The sequence below is a fragment of the Mustela nigripes genome, chromosome 7, assembly GCF_022355385.1.
Source record: "Mustela nigripes isolate SB6536 chromosome 7, MUSNIG.SB6536, whole genome shotgun sequence".
NCBI classification, from domain to species: domain Eukaryota; kingdom Metazoa; phylum Chordata; class Mammalia; order Carnivora; family Mustelidae; genus Mustela; species Mustela nigripes.
This window is the reverse complement of record NC_081563.1, coordinates 33,086,779-33,103,301: the sequence shown is the minus strand read 5'-3', so window position 1 is coordinate 33,103,301 and position 16,523 is coordinate 33,086,779. Positions and strand designations below refer to the sequence as shown.

The window sequence follows — 16,523 nt, the reverse complement described above, 5'->3', positions numbered from 1 at the left end:
TTCTTTCTTTCTTTCTTTCTTTCTTTCTTTCTTTCTTTCTTTCTTTCTTTCCTTTTTAGCAATTTCTACAGTGTAAGTGGCCATGGTTACTTAGGCAGGAGTTTTGGGCCTCTGAAATTGATGGCTACATGGTTGTACACACCAAGTTATTCTGTCCCTTAGGAATCTCTGTGAGTTGCTCAGGATCTCTCTTTTTACCGTGGTCTTCTTGCACCTGTCTTCTCCCTAAACCCCGTGCAAGCAGCAGACCGCTCTTCTCTCCTCCCTGTCCTCTCCTTCCTTTCTCTCTTGCTGCACAAATTCTTGTTTTTCTCTTCAACACTTTGTTTCTATTTCCCTACCTTGAATAACAAGTAAACTTTCTTCCCATACGCCTGGCTAATCATTCAGAACATGTTTTATCAAATGCCAGGCCCCTTTGGGGGTAAGCCCCAGGCTTTGGAATCTGGGGTCTTGATCTACGCCGTCTTACCTCTAGAGTTCTAGAAGAATAACTCATTTGGACTCGATTTTCAAACAGGCAAGTTCAGAAACATTTATTAGGGGATTATCATCTGCCGGGCTCTCTGCTGGCTCTGGGAAAATAGAGGTGAGTAAACCAACGTTCTGCTCTGTTCCATCCTCTTCTCGTCCTTAACTCTACCTCCCTTTGACCCGGGGCCTGTCTTTCGCTTTCCTTGTCAGTACACCTTATGCTGGTACCACCTTGTCACACCTGACATTCTGCCGCTGGTCTCTCTCTTTCCATCTCTCTCTTCGCCAACAGGTGACTTATGAATTCGATTAAGAGATGAAGCCATGGTGTCTTTTTTTTTTTTTCTAAGCAAGAAGGACTCAAGAAAAGAAGAGAGATTAAAAATGAAATATGCATCTTTAGAAAAGAATAATTCAGATTTCTAATTCAAAAGATTAATCAAGAAAATTTATTTTTTAATCAGATTTACATCTACAACATGCTCAAGGTCACAAGCAGTCATTACCAAGGAAGGAAAATAGGGTCTCTTGTGCATTTTCCCCTCTCCCTGGGTATCATTAGTCTAGTAACAATAAGATGCTAAAGAAAAGAATGTCACTGTATTTTCATATTAGGGCATCTTGACCTTCATTTACAGTGATGCACAAACGCTGATTTTGTCCTGTACATTCAAGGTCAACTTTCTCTTGTTAGGCAACAAGTGCATTCTTTAAGAGCCCTTCTTGATAAGAAAGATGTCACCTAAAAGTGCATTTCAAATAGTTGTAGCTGGCTCCCTGGGGAGGAGTCTCGTGTCACTAGTTCAGGGCGGCAGTGCTGGCTGTTATCTGGGAAAAAAAACAAAGCAAGGATGATACCTAAGGAGGTGTTCAAGAAACTGCCTTTCCCCAGCAGGATTTGGGCCACTGGCAGGCATTGTGTTGAATCAGTCCCATGAATCATATCATCAACTGGAGAAAATATTGCAAGTGTTGTCAGTATCTGAAAAAAATCAACAGAAAGAAAGAAAAAAGAAAAATCCTTCTATCAGAGAATATGTGTCATACTAAAAATAGAAGTGAAAGCCTTTATAGGATTCTCCCCACAGCCTTTATTAAGGACATGCAGCCCTCCACCTAGGATTCTCCTTGTGGATGGATTTTATTTCCATTCTGACGTGTGCAATGACTTCTATTACCTTGTGTGAGAGTACATTTAAATGCCATGCCAGCTCAAATAAAAATAATCAGACTCTGCCGTTAGAAGGAGTAGTAGCATGCTGTAAGGTTTGCCGTTTGGCTTCAAACTTCCCTTAAGGTATATATTGTGCTGAGGTGAGAAGGGCTCTGTTATTATACTAGTGCTTCGAGTTGAAAAGTGACTTTTATTTCTTGGCTGTGCTAAAATGAGAGCATTTGCATGTACTCATGTGTGCACACGTGTCTAGCAATAGACACCAGTAGGAACACAAAAGCAATTTTGTTGATAACATTCCTTTCCTTGGGTTCATTCATGCATGTGGTAAATTATGTGACCTGCAACGAATCCGTGTATAATGGACTAAAAATATCCAAGGGAGCAAAGGCCCTTGGGAAGGTAGAAAGAGATGCTTTAAGTAGAAGCATTGCTTATTATCTCCTACTTTCTTGACCTTTTCTTCATTTAAGGTGATGCCAGTGCCCAGAGCCAGGCTATTAAATTAACAACATGAGAAATAGTCTCTCTTTCCACGCGGCGCATGTGTGCCTGGGAAAGTGACGCCAATTTACTACCTAAGCTAACCCTGACAGAAAAAACTAGAGGGCATGATAATGTGATTTAGTATTTAATCTATTAGTGTTTATTCAAAGATCCTGTTCATGTTTTGTTTCTGTCTCTCTTTCTGCTCCATTTTGTATTGAATGATACTTTACCACCTTTAAAAGAACCAGAAATAAAAGTGCTCATAGTTAGGGAGGCACAAACCAGAATTCCTTGGGGACAAAACCTTAGTTGGAGTAAATATCATATTGTTTTGTTGAATCTGTCAATAAACCAATGATAGCTGATGAAAGAAAGGCTGCTTACCTGTGGGGTGAAACGGGGAAGCAGGTTGTGAACTCCAGGCGCATAAGACCGTCACCACCCAACAGAGTTGTCAATGGTGCGGGGTTGCGCGTTCCATGATAACCGTGTACTCAAGTGGCCACTAGACACGGTCAGGACATGGTTGAGAGGCAGGTAGTCTGTGTTGCTAACACCATCTCATTCTGTCCAGATGAGCAGTCTCTAGGAAGGCCAACATATTCACTAGCAGAAAGGAAAAAGGGCACCAAAAATTAAGAACCCACACATAATAGCAGGGGCTGTGATCATAGTGCCTGGGCCAAAGCTCATGAGCTCTCCTAAGCAGAAACTTAGCTCACGGGCATGTGTGGGTAAATCCAGGGCAGAGCAAATGCCAGAGTCTTCTCTAGACTCCAGCGGTGCTTGAAGGTCCCCACGTTCTTGGTAACCTTGTAGAGGACGACATCAGCCACCCTTGGCAAGTGCAGAGCACGTGGTGCTGCGTTCCTATTGTAGTCACGCTGATAGGTCACCGTCCCCTTTCCCACCGGTTCACAAGGCCCTTCTAAGAAAAGCCACTAATGCTGTACACAACAGAGCCTTGAAGTAGCTACTTCCCCATCTCCAGAGTTTTCAAGGGTTTGGTAAGAAGCTAACTAATTTGCTTGGGATAAAGTCTAATCACAAGGATATGTGTTCTGGGGGGGGGGGGGGTCTCAGTTCTTTGGTATATGGGATGTAATCCTTTTTTTGGTTTATATTCTTCTAGGGCTTATCTTTCATTTCCTATGGTTCCCACCTTCTCACCTACATGAGGTCGGGTTTATCTGAAAGGGATTTTGGCTTATGCATCTGTAATTATGCTTATTTAATTTCTCTGGAAGGATAGGAACAATGTGTTAGCCTTATCAGTGCAAACTTGGCACTCTTTACCATTAGATTTTCAGCTTCCATTAAGATCATAGTAAGCTAAGCTGGGGAAGAAAAAAATAAACTCTCTTTCTAAAGGTCAGTCTTCTTAATTAAATGAAAACTCAGGCAGTAGCACTATAAACTGAAATGACTATAGCCTGTGCTCTTTCGGAGGAGACCCTACAGGGTATTGAGCTGACCTGCTGAAAGCAGGCCAAGCTGAATTATTCCCTGATGGGTAGGAGGGTGCGCCATTACAATGGTGGTTCCTTTTCGGCAAACAAATGGAATTGATTGTATGTGGCTGTGGCCACACTGGAGGTTTCAAGTCTTGCAGCGGTGCTCTGTGTCCAGCTCACCTTGTTGTCACCTCATTGTCTTTCACTTACTACCATGGCGACTGCCACTCCCTTACACTTCTGGCTTTTGCTACCACTATCCTTCAGCCAAGGCCAATGTGTAGGAGAAATCAATAAAGAGGCTCTGAGCTAGGTACTTTCACATTTAGGAGTTCATATCAAGCCTGTGAGGAAGGTATCACCATCTCCTTTTATATAAAGAGCAAACTGAAATTCAGAGAGGTTAATGCATTTGCTCAAGGTCACACAGCTAGTGAAGTTCTCAGGCAAGAATGGACTAGACTATCTCCAGTGCCCATTCTCTTTCTTTAAGAGTTAATGTTTGTATTGTTCTGGTACCGTTCCCACTGCCTGCATTCAGGAATCTTCTGGATAGCATCTGAGGATGATAGTATATCCACCCACTATCACAGCAATGCCTACTCCATCTACACTCTTAGCCTACCTCCATCCTGCCCCTCCCTTGCTTGGGTTGCTGTTTTCCAAGAAATCAAACCACTTTCAGTTGGTAAGGAGCTCTGTGAAGTCCTCACAAGAGTAAATGAAGTCAAAGGTTTTCAAAAATAGTAAGAAAACTCTAAGAAGTAAGAATGGCAGCTTACTGTAACCATGACATTGTTCTCCAGCTCAGAAATTAAAGCATTTTACCCAGTTTTGTACTTGTGATTCTATATGTATAATCAATCAAATAAATACATCAATTATGATAATTTTTGATACATCTAGAGGATGTTCAAAGTTGTTAAAAATGACCACATAATCCTTGAAGAGTTAGAAAATCTTTTCAGGCTCTGATTGGCTTCCTATAAATGAAGGATTCCAGTTAATTATACTTATTACAACTATTGGATTCGAAAGGTTTGTTGTTTTTTTTTAAAGAATGAATATGCATTGAGTCCCAGCTGCCAAAATATACATCTTCGTGGGGCACCATCTGCATTGAGCTCCAGGGGGAGTCATGGAGGGTGTGTGAAAGTATGGCATCTTCCAAAACAGAAGGCAGTGAAGTAATAAGATGTGAAGCAGCAGTTTGCATCTCTAGCTGTAATTAGAATTGCCAGGGGAGCTTTTAGGACCAATGCCTGAGCTTCACTCGAGGCGCTTAAGTCAAAATCTCTGGGGGATGAATGTAAGCATCAGTCAGGTTTTAAAGCAGTGGCTTAGAGTGTGGGATCTGGAGAGATGGACCGACACTGGAATCCCAATTATTAAACTCTCTAAGCTTAATGTTTTTCTATACTATGAGGCTATGAGTGGTTCTTACTTTATAGGATTGTGAATGTAACCCCCATCATGGCACTTCTTTTCTAGTAAACACATAAAAATGATGATCAGTTCCTCTTATTAAAAAATGAATCACAATACAGTAGTCCCGCTTTGTCATTTTTTTCACTTTTCACGGTTTCTGTTACCGGAGCTCAACTGCAGTCTGAAAGAAAATGATCCCTTGGGCCACCTGGATGCTCCAAGGCATGTACATCCTGGATGCACCTGGATTCTCAGTAGGTTAAAGTCTCTGCCTTCGGCTTGGGTCATGATCCCAAGGTCCTGGGATCGGGCCTCACATTGGGCTCTCTGCTTGCTGGGGAGCCGGCCCTCCCTCTGCCCCCCCGCCGCCTGCCTCTCTGCCTACTTGCCGTCTATGTCTGTCAAATAAATAAAAATAAATAAATAAACAAAAGCATATGATCCCCTTTTCTGGTGTATCATCAGAAGGTCAATAGTAGCCTAATACTGTGTCACAGTACCTACATCATTCCCCTCATAGCATCTCATCATGTAGGCATTTTATCATCTGAAACCATTACAAGAAGAGGAAAGGTGGGTACAGTGCAATAAGATATTTTGATAGAGAGAGACTACATTCACATGACTTTTCTTATTAAAGTACATTGTTACTCTTCAATTTTTACTACTTATTATTGTAATCTCTTACTGTATCTAATTTATAAGTTCAATTTTACCATAGGTATGTGTGTATAGGAAAACACACAGCATATGTAGGATTCCATGGTTTCAGGCATTCACTGAGGGTTTTAGAACATATCTCCATGGAAAAGGAAGTGGGGGGAACTACTGTAATTACTACTAATTAGGCCCAATCTGTGCCCAGAGATTCAAAAGATATGTAATATAGATTAAGAGGACTCAGAAGTTATTTCATCCAGTCAAACCTGAAGAAATCCTACTAAACTCTGAACATGCAGTCTGCTAAGACCTAGCTAAGATCTGAAATGGAAGCCCTGGCATTGGAGTTTTGCCCTTGGCTAACTTATCTTTCCATTCCAACTATACTCTGCTTTACTTCATACACACAAATAACTTCAACGCTCTCTCAAACAGTAAGTCTGAATTTAGAGTGCCCTGTTACCTCTAGTGACCTCAGCTCTTCAAAGTTAACTTTCTCCTAATAAACTCCTTTACAGTTTAAGGCAACCAATAGCAAGTTCTGTCAATAAGATATCATAAATGTCTCTCAGGCATAAATCCTCTTCTCCGTCTTCTCTACAAAGCTGAGGACATTACTTTCTTGCACTATTTTGCTTGCTACTACTGCCTAATTAATTCTCTGAATGCTGTTGAAAATAATAACTTTCAGAAAAACAAATACAAACCACTCTCTGTTTTAAAATTCCCTTTATTTATGCTCTATTGCCTACAGAATCAAGTCCAATGTCCTTAGGTCAGAGGACCTAAAAATCAAAAGTTAGCTTTCGGAATCTTCCTTCCATTCACCCCCTTCTTTCAATAAACATCTTGATAGCATTCTGAATTCCACATCTCTGAACATGCCAACGTGTCATTGCATATGCTGTTCCCTTTGCTTATTTTACTGTCCTCATATTCTTTGCCTCATTAACTCCTAATTATCTTTGAAGTCTGAGATCAGGCATCATCCTTGTGATGTCCTTTCCTGACTCTTCAAGCAACATTTGTTCTTTCCCCTTCTGTGCTCTGTAATATCTCACTTAACTGTGCCTTAATATAATTGATTGAGAATGTCTTTCTCACCCAATAGCCTGAGAATTCCTTTAGAAATAAGACTCACTAGACTGTGATGAGGGTCTTAAAAAGTGCTAGTGGAAACGAGAACTCAGACTATAGATTAATGAATGAACTATTAAATGCATAAATGTTTCATTCGATATGGATTGAGAAACGGAGCTGTATCCTTAGGAAAAATCTCCATTGAAGTAGAAATATTTTCCTTTTCTATTTACAGTCTAACGTGACCTGGAAGAGTCACAAAGTGTCTGGAATTGATCTTGAGTTTAATTGTTGAATTAAAGAGAAGAAAAACTGTCTACTGCTCAGACACTGGTATTGACATAAATAGAAACATTAAAGGAAGGAAATTTGGTGGAAGTCTATTTGTGACCATCTCTAGTACATAATGCTTGCATATGAATACTAATATTTGAACATGTCAGGTCACAGGCAAGAGGTTAAAAGTCTCTTGTGAAATTTGTTCTCTAATTCATATCTTGCTTTTGGACAATGAAGACTAAACAAAGGACTTGAAGATGATCAGAAATCTCTTTTGAAAAATGTTCCTTCCCTAAAATTTCAGATTAATCATTTTTTTAGGAAGCTAAATTAAATAATTAAAAATGACCCTTACTGGCATGATTAAAAATTAGCCATCCATGGGGCTCTGGGAAGAGGGTAGAATCGAAGTACCAGGAATCTGTCTTCACACCTAGACAACAACAATCCTGGCAGAATTTGTCTGATGTAACTTTTTCAGAACTCTGGATACTCTAGAAAGCTTGAAGCTTCCAAAGGAAGTCATGGACAGAAATTGTGGCTATTTTCAGTCTGTTTCAACTCTTAGCATGGTAGCAGCTATCCATCCCAACTCCCAGTTGCATGGCTGGTATTACATATGTTCCTGGAGCAGCCTACACACAGTTTGTGGGAGCCAAGTTGGGCAAAACAGACTCTGTCTTCCAAATATTAGGGATCTATGCTCTAACCGCTCGTTCCTGCTCTTGATCATACAGATACAGACAAAGAGGTAGCAGCCATATTGTACTTACCCCATTCTTCCCCTCTGGCTGATGTGACTTCCAGGGGACTTAAGGGGCCACCACCCCTTTCCCTGTCCCTTCATTTTTTTCATTTCCCTCATTTGGGGAGCCAGACATTAAAGACTAGGACCCTCAAAATAGCTGCAAATGTAAGAGATAATAGAAATTAACCACACATGCCCAACAAAAGACTCAGAAAAAACCTGAGATGACCTGATGTTTACATCTTAGACTGATACGAAAAGCTAGTATCACTGTAACTTTTTAGTCTACAGCAATCAAACAGAAACAACAACAACAACTCAGCGAATCCAGTTTTATTGAAAGCTGGAATCAAATTTCCAGTTTTCAATAAAAAATCATAAGACAGAGAAAGAAATATGAATGCATGGCCGATTCAAAGGAGAAAAAAAATCAAGAGAAGCTGCCACTGCAAAAGAGTTGATGGCAGATATCCTAGGCATAGACTTTAAAACAATCATCTTAAAGATGCTCAAAGAACTAAAGAAGATGTGGAGTAAGTTAAAAATAAACAAACAAACACACACAAATGGAAAAATCAATAAACAGAAAATCTAAAAAGAAACCAAAAAGAAATTCTGGAGCTGAAAAGTACAATGATCAAAATGATTTTTTAAAATTTTTTTAAAGATTTTATTTATTTATTTGACAGACAGAGATCACAAGTAGGCAAAGAGGCAGGCAGAGAGAGGGGGAAGTAGGTTCCCTACTAAGCACCATGTGGGGCTCGATCCCAGGACCCTAGGATCATGACCTGAGCTGAAGGCAGAGGCTTAACCCACTGAGCCACCCAGGAGCCCTAAAGTGATTTTTTGATAGAGGAATTCCAAGACGAATTTGAGCAAGCAGAAGAAATAGTAAGCACACTTAAAGTAATGAAAATGATGAAGTCTGAGGAAGAGAAAAAATAAAAAGATTGAAGAAAAGTGAATAGAGTTTAGGGGACCTAAGCTATTGATAGCACACTATCAAGTGGACCAACATACACATTATGGGAGTCCCAGAAATAGAAGAGAAAGTTATAGGGGCATGGAGAATATATGAAGAAACAATGGCTAAAAATTTTCCAAATTTGATGGAATACATGAATATAAGCATCGAAGAAGCTCAACAAATTCTAAGTAAGATGAGCTTTAAGAGGCCCATATTGAGACATATTATAATCAAACTTTAGGAAGACAAAGACAAGGAGAAAAATCTTGAAAGTGCAGGAGCCAGGCAAAGGATCTTCAATAAGACTGTCAGCAGATTTCTCACCAAAAAAACTGGAGGCCACAAGGCAGTGTAATGATAAATTCAAGGTGGTAAAAGAAAACAACTGTTGGATCAAGAATCTTACATCTGGCAAAACCATCCTTTGAAAGTGAGAGAGACATTAAGATATTCCCAGATGAACAAAAGGTGAAGGGATTCATTACCATTAGACCTGCCCTGCAAGAAATGTTCAAAGGTGTCCTGCAGAATGAAATGACAAGACGCCAGATAGTAACTCAAAGCTATATGGCAAAATAAAGATCTCAATAAAGGAAAATAAAAGGGCAACTCTAACAACTTGTATTCTTTAAACAACTGTGGAGTTTGTTACTTCACTTTTTGTTTTTTACATGATTTATGAGACTAATTCATTAAAAAAACCCAACTGTTAGTCTAAAAGCTAGTATCATTATAACTTTGGTTTGTAACTCTAAATTTTGATTTCTATATGGTCTATGAGACTAATGCATTCAAAAGAAATATTAGGTGATGTTTTTGGACACGCAATGTAAAAAGATGTGATTTTGTGACATCGATAACCTAAATGGGTAGGGATGTGGTTGTGAAGGAGCAGAGTTTCTATATGTTATTGAAAGTAAGCTGGTATATATTCAAAAGAATGTGTTTTAACCTTGGAATGTTAAATATAATCCCCAAGGTACCCACAAAGGAAATAGCTCTAGAACGTAAAGAATTTAAACAACAACAACAAAAAAAATCAACTAAACACAAAAGAAAGCAATAATATAGAAAATTCAGGATAAGAAAAGGTATATGGCATAAATAGGAAAATGACAGAAGTCCCTCCTTATCAGTAATTACTTTTCTAATGTGAATTGATTAAACTTGCCAATCAGAAGACAGAGATTAGAAGAATAGATAACATCACATGTTCCATTACATGTATATTGAATTTACATGATACTCACCTTAGAACCAAAGTAACAAATACACCAAAAGTGAAAGGAAGGACAAACATACTCCATAGTAATCAAAGAGAGTGGGAATGGTTATATTAATATCTGACAGACAGACTTTAATCACAAAAGATGATAAAACAAAGAAGGCTGTTATATATATTTTTAAGGTTTTTAAAAAATATTTTATTTATTTATTTGAAGGACCAAGATTACAAGTAGGCAGAGAGGCAGACAGAGAGGGTAGAAGCAGGCTCCCTGCTGAGCAGAGACCCCCGATGTAAGGCTCAATCCCAGGACTCTGGGATCATGACCTGAGCTGTAGGCAGAGGCTTTAACCCACTTAGCCACCCATGCATCCCTTTTTTAAGCTTTAATACAGCAAGACGATACAACAATTATAATCATTTATGCACCTGACGACAGACCATCAAAATACATGAAGCAAAAACTGACAAAATTGAAGAAAGAAATAGACAGTTCTACAGTAATAATTATAGACTTCAATACCCCATTATCAGTAATGGATAGAACAACCAGGCAGAGGATGACTAAAGAGATAGAGAACTTAATAATACAATAACCCAACTAGTATACATATACAGAGAAGATGATGCAATGACAATAGCACAACCCATTCTTCGTAAGTGCACATAAGACATCTGCTAGGATACAGCATATTTTAGGCCACAAATGAAGTCTCCATAAACACAGAAAGATGGATATAATAGGAAGTAACTTTTCCTACCATCTTGGAAGTTAGAAATCCGTAATAGAAGTAAAACTGGAAATTTCACAATTTTGAGGACATTAAGCAATGCATTCTTTTCTCAAAAATTTTATTTATTTATTTGAGAGAGAGTACAAGTAGGGGGAGGGGCAGAGGGTGAGGGAAAGGGAGAAGCAGACTCCCCAATGGATCAACGAAAAAAAAATTACAGGTGAAATTAGAAAATACTTAGAGATTAATGAAAATGAAAAAAACAATGATCAAAACTTAGAGGATGTATAGCAAAAGCAGTGCTTAAGGGGCAAATTCACAGCTATAAGTGTTTATATTAAAAAAAAGAAAGATCTCAAAACAACAACCTAATTTTACAACTTAAAGAACTAGAAAAAGAGCAAACTAAACCCCACACTGCAGAAGGAAGGAAATAATAAAAGTCAGGGCAGAGACCAATGAAATAGAGAAGATAAAAAGAATAGCAAAAAAAATTAACTAAATCAAAACATGGGTCTTTGCAAAGATTGACAAACTAACATGTAGCTAGGTGAACTAAGATGGAAAAAAGAGAAGACTCAAATTACTAAAATGAGAAATGAAAATGGGGACACTCCTCCTGATTCTATGAAGTAAAAAAGATAATAGAGTATTTTGAATAAGTGTACACCAACAAATTGGATAACCACTAAAATTTAACCAACTAACGTTTGGTAAGTATTCCTCACACAGGACATTAATGCAAGAGCTAGGCTGTCCTCTGGTAATCTAGGATGGCTGGGACGCATACAATTATCTAATCTACTCCAAAATGGTTACAGGACCAAATATCAAGTAGAGCTGACAGAATCAGGTGGCAATTACAACTAATTGCTTGTCAGCTTCATTTTCTTATCCTCAAGCAAATGTACTTTCTCTGAGAAAGAGAGTGAAAGAAAAAATAAAATAAACATGATAAGAAGCGGAGAAGCACAGAAGAGTACATAAGGTAGGCAATGAGAAAAAGGAGAAAAGAAAGGACCCAGGGAGACAAGGAAAAAGCAAGAAACAGTCAACAGCAACTTGTAATCAAGAAGCAGCTTCTCATTGACTTCCTCCCTCCAGCTGTGAGACGTGGGCTCTGGACCAGCTCTCATGTTAATTCTGTCACATTTCACTTACCATGGCTAGGGACCCTGCAGGCTGATGTGTCCGCCTCAGATCCTCTTCAGAACTCTGAAAAATTATTAATAGGACCATCATGAGAAGGAAAGGAGGGTACACCATGGATCATGATTACTGAAATAGACACACGTATGTCATGGTCATCATCAAAAGGAGTTTTCCACGTTGCTACTCAAGACCATTGATGTTACAAACCAACATTCCTCAACAGTGGTCACATGTTAGAATGGCCTGGTAAGCTAAAACAAAACAAAACAAATAAATAAACCAAAAAACAAAAAAATACAAAAAGCCAAACTCTACCCCTAGAAACTCAGATTTAATTGATCTGGGACAGGCCTCGATATTTTGTGGTCTTTTTGTTTTTGTTTTTATGTTTGTTTGTTTGTTTGCTTTATTTCCTAAATGATTATAATGTGATCTGGAGCTTAGGACCACTTTTACAAAAAAGAAAAATCCCAAAATATGCTGCATGGTTATTTATTGCTAAAATAACGAATTTTGACTATTGTGAACTATTAAGCTCTTCTTCCTTGGAAATCCAGGACATTTTCTGAATGCTTGGATTTCTTTTAACTGACAGGAAACAAAACAAAACAACAACAAAAATACCCCTAATTAATTGTTTCTAACACACAGTCAAAGCGCTCTGTTACAACTTTTATATTTTGTTTTATTTCATTTTAGCCACAACTTTACAAGGAGCTCAAGTTAGCCTGAATCCAAAATTCATACCTTTTTCTAAAGTCTAAAATCATATCTTTTTCATTGCACTTCTCAAAAGGCATTTTAGTATCTTGTTTAGAGTTGGTACTATGCTATGTGTATAGAATGAAAATTAGGGAGTATTAAGCCTTAAACAATCTCATCCTTTTCTCCTGCATTTGCTAGAGAAACTTACCTATCCCAGAGACAGAACAAACTGTCCACTGCTATTGTTTTCCTCATGTCTGCTCTGCGTGAACCTTTGGCAATGCTACTCACTCTGCTGTTGAGAAGATACAGTGAGGGTATACATAGCTTCCTAAATCCTTACATCTTTTTTTTTTTTAATAGGCTGTTAACATTCTTAGTTGTCATCATAGCAAAGCCTTGAGATTTCTTCTGTTTTCATTATCAAAGCACCTCATGAAGCACTTGAGTGAATGACGGGATTTCCCAAAGACAAGTTCAGGCACTTCTGATAATAGTCCCAGAATAGAGATGTTGGAATGAACAAGTGGAAAGAATCCTGGAGCTGCATTTGGAAGATACAGACTAAAACTGATTTGAAATACTTCCAAACGGCATGACCTTAAGCAGATCATTTAACACTTAGGAGTCCCAGTGTCTTTGGAGATGGTAGTTCCTTCCCCAGTCAGACCACAAAGAGATACAGAGAGTGTGTAAGAAACCCTCTTTGGAGGCACTTTTTTTTTTTTTTTTACTTTTGAAAAGTACAGTGCAAATCGATGAGTTTGTTCCCTTTCTCTCTGTCACTTGTCTCCACCCCTCTCTGCAAGGTGCTCGGACTTTGTAAGGACCATGGCAGCAGAAGATTCCAAATAGCTGAGAAAGACACCAGTACAGACAGGCAGAGCCCAGAGATCAGCCTGGGGTAGAGGAACCAGAGAAGATAGGGATACAATAGGGTAAAAGAATCAGAGAAAGGTAATGCATGTCTCCACTATGCTTTCTAGAATTTCTTTTGCAAAATATTGGAAGTTTTTCTTGTAAGAATATATCTTTGATGACACTTTTAAGTTTTCTTTATGGAGTAATCAAGGGCTTCTAAGACAAAACAGACACAAGGTTAATCAAAAAATCTACAGTAGGAAGCTCATTTGAAAAAACTAAACCATACTGGGAGAGAAAATCAACACTTGATCTCCAGATGTCACAAACACATGACTAATTATCACCAACAGTACAGGTCCAGGAACAGAACGAAGGACGCACCATCAAGAGCCCCAATATGCTTATGGACATTTGTCTAACTCGCTGTAAAGGAAAGTCAAGGCGGTAAAATAAAATGAATATGTTTCTAACACGCAATCATAAAACAGCATGAGCCCAGGGAAGCCACTTACCTGTCACTTATTTCTGCATATTAAATTAATCATGAAATGGTAGATACTTCTTGGCAACTATAACTCTTGGTCAAGAGCTGTACTATTGTTATCTCAAATCATTTGCAGGACATTTCACAGTGTGATTATTATTTCATGCCTTCCTACCATCTTCTGCAGACTGGAAAATAGAGACAGAGAGACAAAGCACCAAAGTGCACTGATTCTAATGGGTTATTTATTCTTTGTTTATTATCCTTTCTTCCCCTTGGAATCAGATTTGCCTTGGTTTAATAATTAACCATAGAAGACTGCACTTTTTCTTTTAATGAACAAATAGTAAAGGCAAAGACTGGGAGAAAGTAAAAAAAAAAAAAAAAAAAACCTATCTCTATCTCCTTGGTTTCAAGTAAGCAAAAAACTGGGGGCCCAAAACTTAGGACCCAAACTAAACTCTTCTTATAGCCAGGAAATCATAAAAATAAAATTTTGAGCTCAAAGAAGTGCATTTCTAAGTTAATAATAGAAGTAGGTATAATTATTAGTAAGGGAATATTGCTTTATTAGAGGAAATAAAACAGCAGTATCTTTAGTCAATTAGTATGTGTGTCACAGAATTATTTTAGAATCCATGTTTATTTGGAAAAAGTATGACGCCTTTGACAAAAATACTTTTATTTTGCAGTAAGTATAAAAATAAAAATGTAAATGAGTAGTTTATGTAATTTCTAATGCTAAAATAGCTCTGAACTATATCACTGGTGATATTGACAATCTTAATTAAGAAGTCATTTAATGATCATGTTAGCAAATTTGGCATATTTTTTGAGCCAGATTGACACTACTCAAGACACAAGCTTAACTGATGTTCCTTCAGTAAGATGCAGAGTAGACTCCGTGAAGGAACATCTGATGCCTATGAATAATTAAGGTCAAGGACTTGGCAAAATATGTTATAAACTGTAACAGATGTTCCCAGATGAAATCACATTTCTATTAAAAACGATACAGATGCTCAGTCGATAGAACCCAGAATCTCAGAATTGTAGAACCAGAAGAAGAACCAATTTTAGAGACTGGCCATTCCCATCATTAAAAGCTGAGGAACTGAAACACACAAAATGTTAAAAGAAGATCTCAAGGTCCCACAGTTGGTTATGTGTTTGGACTAGAATTCAGGTCCTTTCTACTGTTCCAGGTTGTCTGTCATTATGACAAATAAAGAGACATTTTAATATCTTATTTACCATAAAATCTTAATCTAAGATTAAGATCTAACATCTAAAGATTAAGATTAAAATCTAAAATACTTACGATAACATCTTACCATATTGTGTGGTGAAGTTAGGTACAGGAACATTAGCAACACAGACCATTGCATCTTTTGGATCTTTCCTGATTGCTGCTCCTGGATATTGCCCAGTCTTATATTTACCCTTAAAGTACAAATTCCAGGGAATCTACCATTTTCCAGGCATTATAAAGACACTGAACTAATGTGAAATCTGCAATACATTTTTTTTTATTTCAGTAGTACTATTAAGTATCAGCAAATATTAACACCACACTAGTATGTGGGTGGTACCTCTTTAAAGTCGGATGATGAAGAAATGTTTTCTCAGTTGATCTTTCACAAGATTTAATATTATCCAGAGTTTGGGTGCTAACACTAAACTTCTGTGAATCATGAAAGATTTGGCAACAAAGGGGCAGATACTTAACACTACCGAAATATAAAGCACTACAGTGAACTTCGCATGTTTTCTTTCACAGATTAATCAAGTTGACAGTGAAGCAACAACTTAGATGGGAAAAATATATATATATTCTAAGATGCATGTAACTTATCACTTGGTATTTTTAAGATCTTATCATAGACTAAGAACTCTAGTAATCCTTTTTATCGTGTCAGGAGGGATTCTGACCCCAGCTCGTCACTGACCAAATGGGATAGATTTTGCAAAACATGGACACCCATAAAATGAGGAGAAAAGACTGACTTTAATCTCTTTAATAAAGATGCAACCCTGATCATCTCTTTCCATTTTGGCCAATGGCAGAACTAGCCATTGTAGCTCATCACTTAAAAGTGAATAGGGACTCCTTACTTGTATCCATTCCCCCACGTCAAAAACTCATTCAACTTTATCTCATTATATTAAATTTACTTCAGTGGCCCTCAAATGTATGGCTTTCAGAGTCCCCTGGGGAAATTTGTACTGGTAAAAATATGAAGGCCCAATGAGCTCTTCTATTTCAATGAGCCTGGACCTCTGTGGTCTTTAGTAGCTGTCCATGTGATTATGATATGCAACAAATTTGAGAAACACTACTTTGGCGTATGCTTGTCCCTGGAATATTTGCATTTGCTTCTTCATTGCTCTGGCTCCAGCTTCTTTCTGTACCAATCTGCTCTTCAGGCAGTCAACAAACCTGAAAATCTGAACTTAGAAAAATAAAAATTAATGGCTGCTATCACCTCAAGAATAAGTCCGGCATTTGTCATGCATTTAAGACCCTTCAAGATTTGGCTTTTGCAGTCTTCTCCAGCCTCATTTATCATACTCCCCATAGGTGCACTTTCCCCTAATGCACA

General features: G+C 38.0%; 1 long non-coding RNA gene across 2 annotated transcripts; it reads right to left on the bottom strand.

Annotated features, from left to right (window-relative positions):
- Window positions 1–900: 900 nt before the first annotated feature.
- LOC132022285 (uncharacterized) lies at window positions 901–14,074 on the bottom strand. 2 transcript variants are annotated; one of them, XR_009405575.1, is made up of 5 exons: window positions 13,949–14,074; window positions 11,877–11,930; window positions 7,812–7,943; window positions 2,522–2,743; window positions 901–1,456 (listed from the first exon to the last, which is right to left on the bottom strand). It is a non-coding gene; the product is annotated as an uncharacterized LOC132022285 (long non-coding RNA). The 2 variants fall into 2 exon arrangements; XR_009405574.1 differs by having other exon boundaries at window positions 901–1,302.
- Between the last annotated feature and the right edge of the window lie 2,449 nt (window positions 14,075–16,523).